At 38.8% G+C, this 18,960-nt stretch overlaps 1 protein-coding gene across 1 annotated transcript in view; it reads left to right on the top strand.

Moving 5' to 3' along the window:
• The first annotated feature begins 7,105 nt into the window (after positions 1–7,105).
• ANKRD46 (ankyrin repeat domain 46) overlaps positions 7,106–18,960 on the top strand; it is a 30,009-nt gene continuing 18,154 nt past the window's right edge. Inside the window, exon 1 of the mRNA XM_081266153.1 lies at positions 7,106–7,195. The gene's annotated coding sequence lies outside the window, so the exon portion shown is untranslated. The remainder of the gene's footprint in view (positions 7,196–18,960) is intronic.

Here is an 18,960-nt window from a genome sequence, read left to right as displayed (position 1 = left end):
TTCCTCCAGGGAACATGAATGCTGCATCCTCATGTGGCAGGAGAGATGGAAGGATTAAAATCCCTCCCTCAAGTCCGTTTATAAGGTGATAATTCCATCTAGGGCATTCTTCCTTCATCACTCAATCACTCCTTAAATATCCCACCTCTTAATACTCTCACATTGGGAATTACTTTTCAACATATGAGTTTGGTGGACACATTCAAATCATGACATCAATTAATTCCATTTATTTTTAATGTACCTTGTGAGCTAGAATAAGATAGACATGTAAAATATGTTTTAACATTTTTGAAAAAATTAAAAATAATTTGTAGTACACTGTTAAGAGTCTTTTCTCATTCTGTTTGCCTCAAAACAAATGCATAAGCTAAGAGCAGTTTTTATTACTTACCTACCTTTTTTTCTCCGTACAGATGCCAGAAGTTCCCTATCTTGCTGGTCAAGAGCAGAAGTTTAAAATTGCATTTGTTACTCTTGTGTCATAGACACTTGGTCCAGAAATGGTTGCAAAATAGTTGTCAGAGTATGGCTAGATTCTCAAAAGTCAGAGTAGAACATCCTCAGGCTTTACCCTGACATTGGTACTAGAATTTTGTAAGGTAGAAATGAAAGTGTTGGATCAGGATTCTGAGAGAAGCAAAACAGAATAGACAAGGTTTAACCTGAGAAAGAAGTGTGCTTTGCTTCTGTCTGAGTAATCGCCAGGAGTTTGTTTTGAGATTAAGAGGAGAGTTCAGATCCCTCTAAGCCAAAATTTTCAGTTCAGTTTGAGTCCCTGGGGTGAGCTAAGCTCCATGTGAGGGTTGAAGTAAGCACTTAACAACACACAGGATGACTGGAATCTTCTAAGCTGCTCATTATCTGGTCTAAGCAGACATCCCCAGGCTTTTGAGGACCAGCGTGAACCCTCAGCTTTTCCAGTGCCCAGATATAACAAGCCCTAACTAGTTCTGTCTCTAAGGAGGGGGCTTATTAAAGGGTTAGATAGGAAATGGGGCCAGAAAAAAAAAATAAATGGAGAAAAGGCAAGAGTAAACTGAACTAGGAGCTTTTTTGATCTGATTTTCTGTTGCCCTTGCTTGCCTGCCTCTGAGAACATTTATAAGGCTACTGACTTTGAGAATTTCTGGGGCATGTTTTGTAGAATAAAATAAATGACTGAGCGTCTGACATCATCATTTTCTTATACACTCAGGAGAGCTTTTATTGACGTTTTTGATGATATAGCCTTTGGGAGATGATTTCTTAGGAGTTTCAGAATCCCAGTTCTCACATATGCTGCAATCCAGTCAAAATTCTACTTTTAAATGCCTAATAGTTCATATCTCATTGTTCAGTGATTTTGAGACCTGCTGGCCACAGGCATTGCTCCTTACCAAAGAGCCTCTGGAATTTAGGGGCCCAGAGATTACAGAGTCAAGGCAGTCTAGTGCTTGAGAAGTAAAGAAGGTCTGCAGACTGATTAGACTCTTAACCCACAAGGGAACTCAGAAGTGATGCATGAAAATTTTCTACAGTTTCTGCTTACAATACTTAAAAGTATCTAAGTTCCACAACTTAGTGAAGTGGGAGGAGCCATATTATCCTCCTAAACTGAATTCTGTGCTTCCTTCTGCCTCTAGTTGTCCATGTGACTTTAGGCAAGTCCCCTGACTTAGCCCTCAGTTTCCTCCACTGCACACTTAGTTGTAAGGATCTGTACCGAATCCTGGATTGTTTGTTCTGCTCTGTTTGGTCCATTTGGCTACTTGGGGAACTAAGAATCTCCTTTCCTGAATGGTTCCAGTTTAGAATTGATCCAAAGAGGACTTTGCATGAAAATTGGGAGACCTTTTCATACAGGGCTATTACTCTCTGAAGGTCTTTTCACAATCAGATAGAATGACATGCAGATGCAGAGAGACTGACCCCCTCTACTTCACTTCTAGCTCTTCTTGACTGCAGGCCTTGTTGACCACTACTACACACTAGATTGAGGACTCCCAGAAGCAGTAGGGATTTGCACAGCATTTGCTTAAACTTTTGCAAATAGGAATCCGATACTTAACTTTGGGAAGGGAAGGTTAACTGGGGCGAGAGACTGCATATGTTCCTTTTGAATGCATTATTTCATGTACATGTGAAACTCTGCATGGTTCTGGCATATGTGGGTACGTGAAGAAAAACACCAAATAAGGTTGCAGCAAGAAGCTGGGCTTTTTCCTGCTTCCCAGAGTTCTAGCTGTTAAGCTCAGTAACTCCAAAAATTCCAAGATCTAAAATGTTTACTTTGCAATTAACAAAGGGAGAGAGCTCCCCTCTGAAAGTTTTGCTTAAACACTTGCTAGTTATGCTGGTTGTATAACTAGTATCATTCTTCCAGGCTTCAAAATTTTCCTCAAACTGTTTTGCAAAGACAATGTTGAAGACTGGCACCCAGGCATGCCTCTTCCCAAGCCAACCCCCACCCCCAGCCCCCGGACCCCATGATTTAAATGTTTAAAACTACTATGGAGCTGAAATCAATCTAACTCCGGCATAGACAAATAAGTACCACTTAGCTCATAGCCGGGGGCTTTCCCATTCTGTGGCTGTGCCTGAGAACTGTGTTAAAACACCTGATGGAGCCGGCTTGGAGGCAGAAGGGAGACCTGCAGAAGCTGCACTTTTCTGGAACATGTCTCCCCCTTCTGGTTATTCCTCAGTATTACAAACAAAATGCACTTTTGGAACATGGGAGCAAAACTCAAACCCAGTAAGAAGTGCCCCTTCCTTTGCAGGTACATAGTGTTTTTGAAACCCCTCCCCTTTCTGACCACATCTCTTTTCTGAAAAGACAACTGGTTATGCTGATGGGTTCCTAGATCGCTTTGAGCCTCTCCTGATAAGTGTTCAAATGTTTCTGAGAGTCTTCTGCATTTTCTAAGACTACACAGAAGCCCGCATCCAGTAAAGCCAAAAGCTTTCTTTTTCCCTGATAAGAAGGAAACTTCCCAAGTGAAAATCCTACCCTGGGCAAATGTTTTATTTCCTTCATTCATTTACTCAGCTATATCTAATACAATGGTTCTCGACCCATACCTGGATGCACATTAGAATTTCCTGAGTAGCTTTTAAAAATATGGATGTCGGGCTGGAGATTATGGCTTGTGGGTAGAATACTTACCTAGCAAGCGTGAGGTCCTGGGTTTGATTCCCAGCATGCAAAAAATAAAATAATAAAATCAGTAAGAATACAGATGCTGGGGCCCTGCTTCTAAACAATTCTGAATTGGTCTTCACCAGGTTCTGGTATTTTTTTTTTTTTAAAAGAGAGAGTGAGAGAGGAGAGAGAGTGAGAGAGAGAGAGATAGAGAATTTTTAATATTTATTTTTTAGTTCTCGGAGGACACAACATCTTTGTTGGTATGTGGTGCTGAGGATCGAACCCGGGCCGCACGCATGCGAGGCGAGCGCGCCACCGCTTGAGCCACATCCCCAGCCCAGGATCTGGTATTTTTAAACTGTGGTGACTGTAATGTGCTGCCAGAGAAAATGGTCTTGAAAATCAGGACCAGATCCTCATTCCCCTGGAATTGAAGATTAAATATCTAGAAATACTGAAGCAAGAGCAAAAGTTTTAATTAAAGGATAGAAGGGAGAGAGAGAAAGAGAGAGAGAGAGAGAGAGAGAGAGAGAGAGAGAGAGAGAGAGAGAGAGAGAGAAACTCTGACTGACTCTGACTCCTCTGGAGAAGAGGGGGTCCAGAGCTGGTGCCCAAGGGAGTGGGGGTGTTTTGCCTCTTTTATAGATTTTAGGTTGCCTCTCTTCTCATGCCGCCTCCTCCTCCTCTTATTCTGCCTACATAACCAAAAGTGACCAAAAGGGCAGAAAGAGGGCTGTCCAGGGGGTGACTGCTTGCATTGGAAAATGTGATCCTTCTTTTCCCCTGGAGGTTGTGAGCAACCAAGCGATGGATAGGGAGTGCTATCTACTCATTTATATTTCTTTGATAATCAGTTACCTGTCCTTTGTCTTGGTCTCACCAGGGTTGAGAACTACTAAGCTAATATTCCTGAATATGTGCTATGTGCCAGTCATTGTGGCAATGCCAAGGATTCAATGTTAGAGATACAACTTGGCCACCTTGACCCTCTGATGTCACCATTCACAGGCCACACAAACTGTCCCCTCTGTTTATATCACTTCTCCTGTCATTACACAAAGAACTCCTTATGCTTTGAGTCTTGATTAAATGTCACCATTCAAAGACATCACTACCTTCTGAGTTAGATCCCAATTTGTTTGCCCTGATAGTATTTTCCTTCTTTCCCGTTGTAACTCCCATCGTAGCTGCAATTACAGGTGTGCCTCCCCCCTAGAACCATCGCAAGCAGAACTTGAACCAGACTTAGGATAGTGAAGACAAAAAGGCAGATTTATCTGAAGAGAATGAAATGTAAGCTTCCAGGCCCTTATGATAGGCTGGATAACAAGTCCCTCAAAGATGTTTATATCCTAATCCCCAGAATTTATAAAAATGTTACCTTGCATGGTAAAAAGGCTTTGTAGAGGTGATTAAGATCTTAAAATGGGGAGATTGTTCTGGTTTATCCAAGTGTATCCAATGTAAGCATAAGAGCCCTTAGAAGGCAGGAGACTCAAAATTAGAGAAGACACAAGGATGGAAGCAAAATCCAGAGAGAACATAAGATGCTATGCTGCTGGCTTTGAAGATGGAGGAAGGATCCAGGAACCAGGGAATGGAGGTGCCTCTAGAAGCAAGAGAAGGTAAGGAATCGGGTTCTCCTGAGAGCCTCCAGAAGGAGCACAATGCTGAACTTGGATTTTAGTCCAGAGAAATGGATCATGGGCTTCTGACCTTCTGACCTGTAAGATAAAAAATGTTTTAAGCCATTAAATGGTGATAATCTGTTACAGTGACAATAGGAAACTAATACACAGTCCTCCTGTGTATGAGGCCCTCCTAGAACCCTGGGAGGGACTCTTGAAGTATATTCACATAGTCCCTTAGAAAGACTGTCATGGGGAGCTGCCTCAGAAAACACTCTAAATCCTAACTCAAACAAAAGAGAGCTTTATTTACCTGGCCAGGGACTGTTACCCACCCATAGAGACCTATGGTTTGTGGGAGAACAGCAATTTCCAGGCCTGTGTCTTGGGAATTTAAGGACAAAACCTACAATTTAAGGGCTTTTCTAAGCATCATGCAAGCAAGCAAGTTACAGAAGCTAAAAAAAATCCAGTTAGCTTACAACTTAATTAACTGTGTCTCAGGTCCAAACAGCTGAGTGGGGGGGCGATAATCTATTTCAAAGTCATGTAGACCCATGACTGTACTCAAACCCAGGATGTAGTTCACCACAACCACCACTATATCCTGAGTTGGGTACATTCTGTGAGGTACAAAGTACAGAAAAATAAAATTTTAAAAAGAAGACAGCTTTCATTTCTATGTCTATGACTTACTTATTGATTATATTAATCAGTTCATATCACAACAGGACTCACAGAAGTATGATTCACTTTTTTAGAGTTTGCAAAATTAATGTATTTTAGCTACAACTAAGACTGCTGTTATCTTTCCACTCAGATATCCCCAGATATTCTTCTCCCCTAGATAGCAGCACTAGGTGGTTACAGGTATTTTGGGGGCTCCTGCTAAACAGAAAAGTGCTTAGGAATACTTGCTTTATATTAGCAGGATATATTCTTGTGGTTCATGGTCACTTCCATGTGGCATTAAGTTATTACTGGAGTGAAGAGTAACTTCCATGAACACTCCTAGTACCCATTATGTCATAGTCCCCAGGTGCAGTGACATGAAGAAGCCACTGTATATGTGTTGCTGTCAGTATATGTGTTGCTGGCAGTTCATTTCTTTAATCTCATCAGAGGAGAAAAAGCTATCTTCAGAGTCCCAAAATTTAAAAAAAAAAATCGAATCAAAGCAGTAATTCATGAAGAGGAAAAGATAAATTTAAATGTAAGTAATGAATAACCTCTTAGATTATTTGACATACCAATTAATGAAGATGAAGTAATTGTATGAATATATTGTAGAAAGGCTTAAATTACTTGCTGATTTGACACAATTTATTAACATCAGTGAAGATATAAACTCAATACATGACCACCAGGAGGACATCAATGGCAAATTGATTAATGTGTCATTAACTCAAAGAGTAATATTTATGACTAGGCACCACACAAGAAAATGTGAGGTCTTATAATGGCCCTGAGATCTTATAATTCTTTTTTAAAAAATTTTATTAGAGCATTATAATTATGCATAGCATTTGGGTTCATTCTGACAAAATACTACATGCAAGGAATTTGATTTCAATCCCACCCCCCCCTTTTCCTTTCCTTCATCCCTCCCATTATTTTCCCTCCTCTCCTCGATTGGAGATCTTATAATTCTTATATGAAAAAATTTGATTGTGATCTCCTCAAATTTGATAGAAATCCTGAACATTTACATAATTGTGCCAAGAACTAGTAGACTGACTAGATGGTCCTTGAATGGATGGACCTGAGACATCTTAGAGGGTGGCTTGGTTGAGTGAGTGGTGCTGGAATTCAGATGAGGCACGGTTACTGTGGAGGGGAAGTCTTTGGATGTAGGACCCAAGTTAGTCAACTAAAAAGAAGAAGAAAGTTTTGCATGAAAGAATGTTTGGGTCATGAACTTCCCACCACACTTTTAGTTTTGGCTGTACACATGTTGCAATAAGTCAAGGACTACTACAAAGTGAGGTGTGAACATTCAATCTATTTTTGAAAAATAAATCTGGGTCCTATTTTAGAATAAGAACTATTAGCCATTAGTTGGCTATTGCTATTTGGGTTCTGTGCAAGATTTGCCTAGTGGCCAGCAACTATTTATTGATGCTTATAACACCTAATAAAACGGCCCTTGCCTTTGAAACCTCCATTTAATCAAGGGGGTAGAACGTATACTTAGAAAAGGAGGTAAAAAGTGCAAAATGCTCCCAGGCTCCAACTGGATAAACCTCTGTTAGATGATCTTCCCTTATTTCGGAGCAGGCCGAGCCGCTGCGCAGACCTCCCACCTGCAGGGGGCGCGCCGGCAGCCGTGCAGCTAGGCCGCTCTGGCCCAGCGAGCACTCTGTCTGTCTCAGTGGACGAACTCCTCCTCTGCTGCCAGCTGGGAGGTGCTGCTGCCGCTGTCGCCCTGCTTGTCTCACAGGTAACTGGGCCAGGGGCCCGAGGCTGTACCTGGGCGGGAATCCCTGATATCCCCAGGCCAGCCCTGAATCAGGCCCGCAGAGCCGGGCCTGAGACCTGGTCGTGGGCCCTGAAAAGCGAAGGCGCCGGGCTCCCCGAACCTTGCCCGGTGGCCGCGGGGAGCCAGGCCGAGGGGGCCGTCGCGGGTCCGAGGGGGCTTCCTCGCGGGCTGTGCTGTCGGTTAAGGCCGGGGAAAGGTCCACGAGGGTTCATGCTTGCTTTTGCGGACCATGGTTGTGCTTGTCCTGAGAGGGTGTCCTGTGCACCCGCGGCCGCGATGGGGAGACCTGGGGCGGTGGGGACGCGCTCCCGCGGGGTTCAGCGGGAAGCCTGCCCTGGTCCTAGGACACCTGGTGCTTTCATCAGCACGGAAAGTAATGAGGAGTCCGTAAATGGAAGCTGTGGAGATGTGAGTGCACTGTCCAGAATGGCATGTGGCCCTGGAGTGTCCGTGATAAGACAGGATTTGCACACTTTCCACGTAGGCCTCAGGTGATCACAGACCTCCACTCCTAATTAATATGCAGTGCTAAGAAGCAGATCATTTTCTCTCCAGATTGTCCAGCTGCCTTGAGAAAAAGGCATTTATTCTTTAGAACGTTCCACTGTGTTCAGAATTGGCTGCCAAACATAAGGTAAACGTGTGCCACTGAATTGTAACACTTTTCATTCTTCAGGGAACAGTAGTTTCCTAGGAGATTCTTGGTTTAAAGAGCTGTTTTATCAGTGGTGTGGGGATGATTTTCTTTATATTACAATAGTAGCTATCTTCAGTGCTTATTTTGTGTCACTGTTGTGCCAAGTGTTTTAAATACTACTAATTTTATTGAATCCTTGCACAATGTTATAAGATACCATTTCCAACTTGCAGATAAGGAAGCTGAAGCACAGTCAAAATTAACTTGTGGGAGGTCAGGCAACTGGCAAAGGATGAGCAGAATTTGAGCTTCATCTCCCTTATTCTATTGTCTGCTTCTGTTATTGGTCCAAACATGGTAATTCCCTGTAATTTTTATTTACTAATTTGATTTGTAGCTCAAACTGATTTCTCTCAGACTTAATATTCGTGACTATAAGCAAGAGTCCTGTACCAACTACTTTTTATTTAAAAGGAGTTTAGTGAGAAAAATGTTTGCTCACCAAGGATTATAGTGATAATGAAGTTAATATTGGATTGTGGTCCTCACTACTTCAGAACAATCTGATTTGAAATAGAGAGAGACCTGTTTGGTTGTTAACATGCTTCATTACTTCTGTTTCCATATCAGTTTTGATGATTTCATATAGCTTTCACAATATTATGTTAGCAGTATCAGAAAGAAATTAAAGATTTTTTGATATAGCAGTAAGTTAATATTTAACAGGCTCTACAAAGCATATTGGAGAGAGGCTGTGAAATTAAAAAAAATAGACTTTCACTGTGTTACTTAGAGCAAATTGAATTAGTTAATATGGAAGATAAAGGATTTTCACAGTTCCTATCATTGTTAGACTGGAAATTGTATTTCCCATTGTGGAAAGAGGTTGGATATTATAGCATCCCAAGTCTGTTAGCCTTCTCAGGATTTGAGTTTGTGTATTCAATATTCATTCAACATTCAACAGCAAATGTATACAGATTACCTTTCATGGTTAGATGCCATTCTAAAGTTTAAGAGTGACAAAACAAATTTCTTTTTCACATAGAGCTAATATTCTACCAGAATAAGGCAGGGATGATAAACATATTAAGAATTAAAATATATCCAGTTAGGTGGTAACAGTTGCTAAGAAGAAAAAGTAGTTAAGAGGGATAGGAAGTGCCATGGAAGGAGCAGATGTGTTTTAAAATAAGGATTAGTGCCTTAGAGAACGCTCCTGAGCGAAGTGAAGGAGTGTGGAATAACCATGATCCATCAGAGGAAGAGCATATCAAGTGAGTACAAAAGCCCAGAATCTGCCAGCTTTATTGGAGGCCCAGCAAGGAGCCCATTGGGTTTGAACAGATGGATAGTGGGGATGGGCATGGCGGGGAGAGAGGAGGATGAGGTCAGAAACCTAATGGATCCTGGTAAAGACTTTGACTTTTACTTCCAATGGGAGGGAGGTGGTAAGAGGGATCTGAACAGAGGAATGAGGGGGATCTGACAATGTTTTTAAAGTATCACTGTGGCAGCTATATTCAGAATCAACTGTAAGAGCTAGCCTGGAAACAGAGACCAGTCAGGAGGTGGTGCTATAATATAAGTAATGGTAGTGTCCTAGACCAGGTGGTAGTAATAGAGGTACCGTAGTTACTTCTTATTTGTGAGGAATATGTTTCAATACCTCTAGTGGATGCTTGAAACCTTGGATGGGACCAAATCCCACATATAGTTTGCTGTGTTTTCCTATACATACATACCTATGATAAAAATTTACTATATAAATTAGGCATTAGTAAGATATTTAAAAACAATAATAAAATAAGAATTATAACATTACACTATAATAAAAGTTTTGTGAATGTGGTCTCTCTCAAAATTTCTGATATACTATACTCACCCTTCTTGTGACACAATGCCTGTGTGATGAGATGAAGCAAGGTGAATGACATAGGCATAGTGATGTAGACTACTATATAGGGGTTACTTGAATATAAGCATATATAACACTGATACTGCAACAGTTGATCTGATAACTGAGAAAGCTACTAAGTGACTAAAGGGCTGGTAGCATATACAGAGATGATACACTGAACAAAAAGATGCTTTATGTTCCATTGGGAACAGAGTTGGAGAGCTTGAGATTTCATTACTACATAGAATGGTGCACAATTTAAAACTTAGGAATTATTTATGGAATTTTTCATTTGATATTTCAGACCACAGTTGACCCTGGGTAACTGAAGCCATGGAAAGCAACCATGGATAAAGGAGGACTATATAGAAAGAAGCAGTCATATTCCAGGAGGATTGACAGGATTGATAATGAATTGACTGGAATGAGAGAATGAAAGACTGAAGCATGACATGGCCTTTGTCCTGAGCTATTGAAAGGATGCAGTGGCTATATACTGAGATAAAAAGACCAAAGGTGAAGAGGTATCTGCAGGTGGATGAAGCAGGAATCAGTTTAATTTAGTTAGGTTTAAGATGCCTATTCAAATGGGTGATGAGAGACTAGAATTCAAAGGCAAGGTTTAAATGGGAGTAGAAATTTGCACATCAGTAGAAAGACTGCATTTGAGACTGTGAAATTGAGATATAATCTGAGGAAATGAGGATTGAGCTGGGGAACTTTCTGTGTTCACAAATGGGCAGGATTAAGAAGTTCAGAGGAGCCAGATGTGATGGTGCACGCCTGTAATACCAGCGGCTCAGGCAATTGAAGCAGAAGTATTGAGAGTTCAGATCCAGCCTCAGTAATTTAGCAAGGCCCTGAGCATCTCAGTGAGACCCTGTCTCCAAATAAAATATAAAAAGGGCTGGGGATGTGGCTGAGTATGGTTAAGTGACCCTGGGTTTAAATCCTCAGTACCAAAAACAAAGAAAAAGAAGTCAAGTTCAGAGGAGACCAGGAAGAAGCTTTTGAAGGTAGGTGGAAAAGAAGGTGAGTGTGGAGTGCTGAAGGCCAAAGTTATAGAGTTTATCAAGGAGGAAGTGATCAACAGTATTGCCTTCTGCTGATTTGTCAAGTCTGATGAAGTGAAGACTAGAAGATAACTATTGCCATTGGCAATATGAAGGTCATTGGCGACCTTGCAGAGTACTTTCAAGAGTAAGAGGGAGAAAACCTGATTGGTGTTGTTTCAAGAGCAAATAGGAGAAAAGGAATTGGGGATTGCAAGTTTGGACAAGTCTTTGGGGAGAAGTTAGCTGTGAATCTTTTATAAATTATTTGAAAGCATTATATTCATTCATTATTATTCATTTTTACTTCTAACTTCAGCTACTTAGTAGCTAGACTTGGATTATTTTATCAATGATTGATGGAAATAAAATAGCTGTTCTACTGCTAATAATCGTAATAATGTATAGTTTTCAAAACCAAGACAAAATGAACCTTCAATTCCTTGCTAAGGCAAGAGGACTCAGTGCCTCACAACATGGTCTCCTTTGAAGTACTAAAGTGTCATATAACATGGTATCTTGCCTTATTCAGAGCTAGTGATACACAAGAGCTACAGTGTCTTTTGTGACCTAGTCCTGGAAGCCCCTTTCACCATATTCTGTTTGTTAGATGTGAGTTAATAAATCTGGCCCATATAGACAGGAAGCAGAATAAAGTTCTACCTACTGAACAGAGGTATATCAAAGAATTGTGGATATATTTTAAAAATTGTATTTTAAAAGCCAGTTATAAAAATAAAAGCAGTAGTTTATTTAAAAATAATTTTTGCAAATACTAATACATATCAAATGTTTTATTACAAAATAATTCTAAGTTCAGAGTTTCCAAGTAAAGTGTGAAATTGACAGTATTGAAATTGATTCACATAACCCTGATGAAATTAAGAGATGACAAATTGAGAATTTTTCTTTGACACAAAAGCTAAAACTCATCAATAAGATTTCAGTTTCTGTAAAATAAAGAATCAGTGTTGCTAGGTGTGGTGGCTCATGCCTATAATCCCAGTGACTTGGGAGGAGACTGAGGGAAGGGGAATCACAGGTTCAAAGCCAGCCTCAGCAACTTAGGAAGGTTTTAAGCAATCTAGTGAGACCCTGTCTCAAAATAAAATGGCTGGGGATGTGGCTCATTGGTTAAGCACCCTTCAGTTCAAACTCTGCTACAAAAAAAAAAAAAAAAAAAAAAAAAAAAGAAAAGAAAAGAAAAAAGAAAGAAAGAAAAAAGAAAAGGAAAAAAAAAGGAATTAGTCAAAGAGATCTCAAAGAAGAGAGAGAATATTTTAAGTTTTGAAGGAATCAGACAATGTGAAATTACAGTACCATTATATTGCTTCCAGTTAATACAGTGAGATCTTTCAGCAGCTAGAAAAATTTGTATAAAAATATGCTCCCAAAAGGTTTTTTTAAATACCCAATATGTTAAGAGAGAAAAATGGAAAAATATAAAATTCTCAATTAAAACCACAAAAGGCAGAAAAAAGAGTGAAAGATAAAAATAGGAACAAAGAATAAAGTCAATGAGTAGAAAATAGTAATGAATATATATGTTGTCTAATATATTAACCAAGCTATATCAATAGTCATTTTATATATCAGTGGCATAAATGTATCAATTAAAAATTGGATCAAAAAAAGCAAGATACCTTTCTAATGTATACATGAGTCAAAATCACATTGTACATTGTCCCTCATAAATATGCATAAACATTATGTGTCGATCAAAAAACAAACAAAATCCTGCTATATGTTGTATGTAATAAAGACCTTTTAAATCTGATGACATGTAGATTAAAAGTAAGTGGATAGAGAAAGGGATCATACTAAAACTAATTTTTTAAAAAGCAAGAGTGGCTATGATAATTTCAGTCAGAGCAAAGAAAGCTATCAGAGATTAAGAAAGTCATTGAATAATGATAAAGGGGAACAATTCTTCAAGAAAATGTAACATCCTTAAGGTGTATGTGCCCAGAAATAGCATCAAAGTACATGAGGCAAAAACTGTATGACTGGAAGGCTAAATAGATGAATCTGTTATTCTAGTCAGAGACTTTAACACACTTCTATCAGAAATGGACAAGTCCATATTCCCTGAAGACCTTAAAAGAGCATACTACAGGGATACTGCCACATTGATGTTCATAGCAGCACAATTCACAATAGCTAGACTGTGGAACCAACCTAGATGCCCTTCAATAGATGAATGGATAAAAAAAAATGTGGCATCTATACACAATGGAGTACTGCGCAGCAATAAAAAATGACAAAATCATAGAATTTGCAGGGAAATGGATGGCACTAGAGCAGATTATGCTTAGTGAAGCTAGCCAATCCCTAAAAAACAAATAGCAAATGTCTTCTTTGATATAATGAGAGCAACTATGAACAGAGCAGGGAGGAAGAGCAGGAAGAAAAGATTAACATTAAACAGAGACATGAGATGGGAGGGAAAGGGAGAGAAAAGGGAAATTGCATGGAAATGAAGGGAGACCCTCATTGCTATACAAAATTACATATAAGAGGTTGTGAGAGGAATGGGAAAATAAACAAGGAGAGAAATGAATTACAGTAGATGGGGTAGAGAGAGAAGATGTGAGGGAAGGGGAGGGGATAGTAGAGGATAGGAAAGGTAGCAGAATACAACAGTTACTAATAGGGCATTATGTAAAATTGTGGATGTGTAACCGACGTGATTCTGCAATCTGCATTTGGGGTAAAAATTGGGGGTTCATAACCCACTTCAGTCTACTGTATGAAATATGATATGTCAAGAGCTTTGTAATGTTGTGAACAACCAATAAAAAAAAATTAAAAAAAAAAAAAAAAGAAATGGACAGGTCCAACAGACAGAAAGCCATTAAGGACATATTTGAACTCAGCAACACCATTAATCAACTGGGTAAAATTGACATCTTAGACTGCTGCATCCAAAATGGCAGAATGCACATTCTTCTCAAGGATGTGAAACATTCACCAAGATAGGCCACATTCATAGCCATAAAACACACTTTAACAAATGTGAAAAACCAGAAGTAATATAGTATCTACTTTCAGAGCACAAAGCAATTAAATTAAATACCAATAACAAAGATAGCTGGAAAATACTCAAAATACTTGGAGATTAATAACACATGGCTTGAAGAAATTTCTAGAGAAATTAATATTACTAATTAAATGAAAATGAAAACATCAAAATCTGTGGGATACAGCAAAAGCAGTGCTTAGAGGGAAATTTATAGCATTGAACGCATGTATGAGAAAAGAAGATGTAAAATCATCTAAATTCCTACCTTAGGAAGCTAGAAGAAGAGCAATAAAATCCAAATTAAGAGGAAAATAAATAAGAATTAGAACAATCAGTGAAATTAAAAATAGGAAGTTACTTATCAGTCAAACCAAATGCTGTTTGTGTTTTTTTTTTTTTTTAAAAAGATTAATAAACCAAGAAATTTCTTAAGTCATATGATCTGCCCAGATTGAGTCAGGAAGATATAGACAGCCTAAACAGACCAATAACAATAGAGGAAATAGAAGAAACCATCAAAAGACTACCAACTAAGAAAAGCCCAGGACCGGACGGGTATACAGCAGAGTTTTACAAAACCTTTAAAGAGGAACTAACACCAATACTTTTCAAGCTATTTCAGGAAATAGAAAAAGAGGGAGAACTTCCAAAGACATTCTACGAGGCCAACATCACCCTGATACCTAAACCAGACAGAGACACTTCAAAGAAAGAAAACTACAGACCAATATCTCTAATGAACCTAGATGCAAAAATCCTCAATAAAATTCTGGCGAATCGGATTCAAAATCATATCAAAAAAACTATACACCATGATCAAGTAGGATTCATCCCTGGGATGCAAGGCTGGTTCAATATACGGAAATCAATAAATGTTATTCACCACATCAATAGACTCAAAGATAAGAACCATATGATCATCTCGATAGATGCAGAAAAAGCATTCGACAAAGTACAGCATCCCTTTATGTTCAAAACTCTAGAAAAATTAGGGATAACAGGATCATACCTCAACATTGTAAAAGCAATCTATGATAAGCCACAGGCCAGCATCATTCTGAATGGAGAAAAATTGAAGGCATTCCCTCTAAGATCTGGTACAAGACAGGGATGCCCTCTCTCATCACTTCTGTTCAACATAGTCCTCGAAACACTGGCCAGAGCAATTAGACAGACGAAAGAAATTAAAGGCATAAAAATAGGAAAAGAAGAACTTAAATTATCACTATTTGCAGACGATATGATTCTATACCTAACAGACCCAAAAGGCTCTACAAAGAAACTATTAGAGTTAATAAATGAATTCAGGAAAGTGGCAGGATATAAAATCAACACGCATAAATCAAATGCATTCCTGTATATCAGCGACAAATCCTCTGAAACGGAAATGAGGACAACTACTCCATTCACAATATCCCCCCCCAAAATAAAATACTTGGGAATCAACCTAACAAAAGAGGTGAAAGACCTATACAATGAAAACTACAGAACCCTAAAGAGAGATATAGAAGAAGACCTCAGAAGATGGAAAAATATACCCTGTTCATGGATAGGCAGAACTAACATCATCAAAATGGCGATATTACCAAAAGTTCTCTATAAGTTCAATGCTATCCCAATCAAAATCCTAACAGCATTTCTTGTAGAAATAGATAAAACAATCAGGAAATTCATATGGAATAATAAAAGACCCAGAATAGCAAAAACAATGCTAAGCAGGAAGTGTGAATCAGGCGGTATAGCGATACTAGACTTCAAACTATACTACAGAGCAATAGTAACAAAAACAGCATGGTACTGGTACCAAAACAGGCGAGTGGACCAATGGTACAGAATAAAAGACACAGTAACCAATCCACAAAACTACAACTATCTTATATTTGATAAAGGGGCTAAAAGCATGCAATGGAGGAAGGATAGCATCTTCAACAAATGGTGCTGGGAAAACTGGAAATCCATTTGCATCAAAATGAAGCTGAATCCCTTTCTCTCTCCATGCACAAAAGTTAACTCAAAATGGATCAAGGAGCTCGATATTAAATCAGAGACACGGCGTCTGATAGAAGAAAAAGTCGGCTATGATCTACATACTGTGGGGTCGGGCTCCAAATTCCTCAATAGGACACCCATAGCGCAAGAGTTAACAACTAGAATCAACAAATGGGACTTACTCAAACTAAAAAGTTTTCTCTCAACAAAAGAAACAATAAGAGAGATAAACAGGGAGCCTACATCCTGGGAACAAATCTTTACTCCACACACTTCAGATAGAGCCCTAATATCCAGAGTATACAAAGAACTCAAAAAATTAGATAATAAGATAACAAATAACCCAATCAACAAATGGGCCAAGGACCTGAACAGACACTTCTCAGAGGAGGACATACAGTCAATTAACAAGTACATGAAAAAATGCTCAACATCGCTAGCAGTCAGAGAAATGCAAATCAAAACCACCCTAAGATACCATCTCACTCCAGTAAGATTGGCAGCCATTAAGAAGTCCAACGACAACAAGTGCTGGCGAGGATGCGGGGAAATGGGTACACTTGTTCATTGTTGGTGGGACTGCAAAATGGTGCAGCCAATTTGGAAAGCAGTATGGAGATTTCTTGGAAAGCTGGGAATGGAACCACCATTTGACCCAGCTATTCCCCTTCTCGGTCTATTCCCTAAAGACCTAACAAGAGCATGCTACAGGGACACTGCTACATCGATGTTCATAGCAGCACAATTCACGATAGCAAGATTGTGGAACCAACCTAGAAGCCCTTCAATAGATGAATGGATTAAAAAATGTGGCATTTATACACAATGGAGTATTACTCTGCAATAAGAAATGACAAAATCAGAATTTGGAGGGAAATGGATGGCATTAGAGCAGATTATGCTAAGCGAAGCTAGCCAATCCTTAAAAAACAAATGCCAAATGTCTTCTTTGATATAAGGGGAGTAACCAAGGACAGGGTAGAGACGAAGAGCTTGAGAAGAAGATTAACATTAAACAGGGATGATAGGCGGGAGGGAAAGGGAGAGAGAAGGGAAATTGCATGGAACTGGAAGGTGAGCCTCAGGGTTATACACAATTACATATAAGAGGAAAGGAGGGGTAGGAGAAAAATTATATAAGTGGAAGAAATGATTTATAGTAGAGGGGGTGGAGAGAGAGAAGGGGAGGGGAGGGGAGGAGAGGGGAGGGGGGATAGTGGAGAATGGGATAGACAGCAGAATACATCAGTCACTAGAAAGGCAATTTGTAAATCAATGGAAATGTAACTGATGTGACACAGCAATCTGTATACGGGGTAAAAATGGGAGTTCATAACCCACTTGAATCAATCTGTGAAATATGGTATATTAAGAACTATGTAATGTTTTGAACAACCAACAATAAAAAAAAAGATCAATAAACCAAGAAAGAACACAAATTACTGATATTAGGAATGAAAGGGCATCACTACAGATCCCATAGACATTAAAAGGATAATAAAAGAAATGAACTCTATACCCACAAAGTTGATAGCTTAGATAAAATGAGCCAGTTGCTTAAAAGATATAACGATCATAATTCAAACAAGAAGAAATAGACTATTTGAATAAACCTGTATTTTTCAAAGAAATTGAATAAAAACCAACCTTCTTCTAAAACAGCGCCAGGATGATGAATTCTACCAGATATTTAAATAAAAAAGTTATACCAGCTCTCTCTTACAAATTATGGAGGCTAAGGGAATACTTAATTCATTTTGTTAGTGTAGTATTATCCTAAACCAAAACCAAAGACATTGCAAGAAAAAAAAAATAATTACAGACCGGAAGCACTCACAAAAATCTTTAACAAAATATTAGCAAGTTAAATTCAACAATATAAAAGTTATATACCACCACCAAATGGGGTTTATCCCAGGTCCCCTAGGGTAGTTTCAACATTTGAAAGTCAATGTAATTCATTACATCAATAAAGAAGAAGAAATCACATGATCAAGTAGATGCCAAAAAAAGCATTTAACAAAATCCAATATTTGTTTATGATAAAAACCGAATCTGTCAGTAAACTTGGAATAAAGGGAAACTTCATCAATTTGATAAAGCATATAGACAAAACAGCTAACATCATACTTAACAGTGAGAAACTTGAAGCATTTCCATTAAGATCAAGAAGAAGGCAAAGATGTTCTCTCTTACCACTGCCTTTCAACACTGTTTTGGAAATCATAGATGAAACAGTACAAAAAGATAAGGACATAAAAGCTATACAGATTGGAAAGGAAATAAAACCATCTTTGTTTGCAGAGGAGTTAAAAACATAGGTCCACACAAAAACCTGCCCACAGTGTTTACAGTAGCTTTTTTTTTTTTTCAAAATTGCCAACAGTTGGAAGCAACCAAGATGCCATTCAGTAGCTGAATGAGTAAACTGTGGCACATTCAGACAGTGTAATATTCAGCACTATGGAGGAATGAACTGTCAAGCTATGAAAGAAATAGAATAAACTTAAATGCATGTGTATTCTTTTCTTTCCTTTTTTCTCTTTTTTGTTAGGTGGCAGGGGGTGGTGTCTTGCTGTGTTCCTCAGGCAGGCCTCAGATTGAATCAACCTGCTTCAGCCTCCAGAGTAGCTAGGGTTATAGTCATGTACTGGCTCTTAAATGCATGTTCCTAAGTGAAAGAAACCAATCTGAAAGCCTTCATATTGAACAATTTCAGTGATCTGCCTTAGAAGCTGGCTGAATAGAGTTAGAGTCGGTTGCACAGGCAGATTTCTTCCTGCTTGGGGTGGCCAGAAGGGGGCTAAAGGAGAGATTGAGAAACAAATGAAAAATTCATAGTGTAAGGAGTAGAAAAGATGGAAGATCCTGATGGAGTTGTGGGTCAAGGTCTGGGTGGTGGAACTAACTTCCAAATGTGCAAAATCCAAGTAAGGGCAACTGAGGTGAAGTAGAGATAAAGGTATTTTAGGTTAAGAAGTCTGAGGAACTCTTGGGTTTATTTTTTTATGTGGATAAATTACATACCTAAAATCATTAAATAAGCGAATTAAAAACTAAAATTTGGGCTAAAGAAGATAGAAGTTGTATGGAAGGACATGGTATTAGATGATAGATAATATTTTA

The sequence above is a fragment of the Spermophilus citellus genome (genome assembly GCF_964194105.1).
Source record: "Spermophilus citellus genome assembly, chromosome: 14".
Lineage (NCBI taxonomy): Eukaryota > Metazoa > Chordata > Mammalia > Rodentia > Sciuridae > Spermophilus > Spermophilus citellus.
Note: the sequence above shows the minus strand (reverse complement) of the source record. Positions and strands in the feature narration are given on the sequence as shown.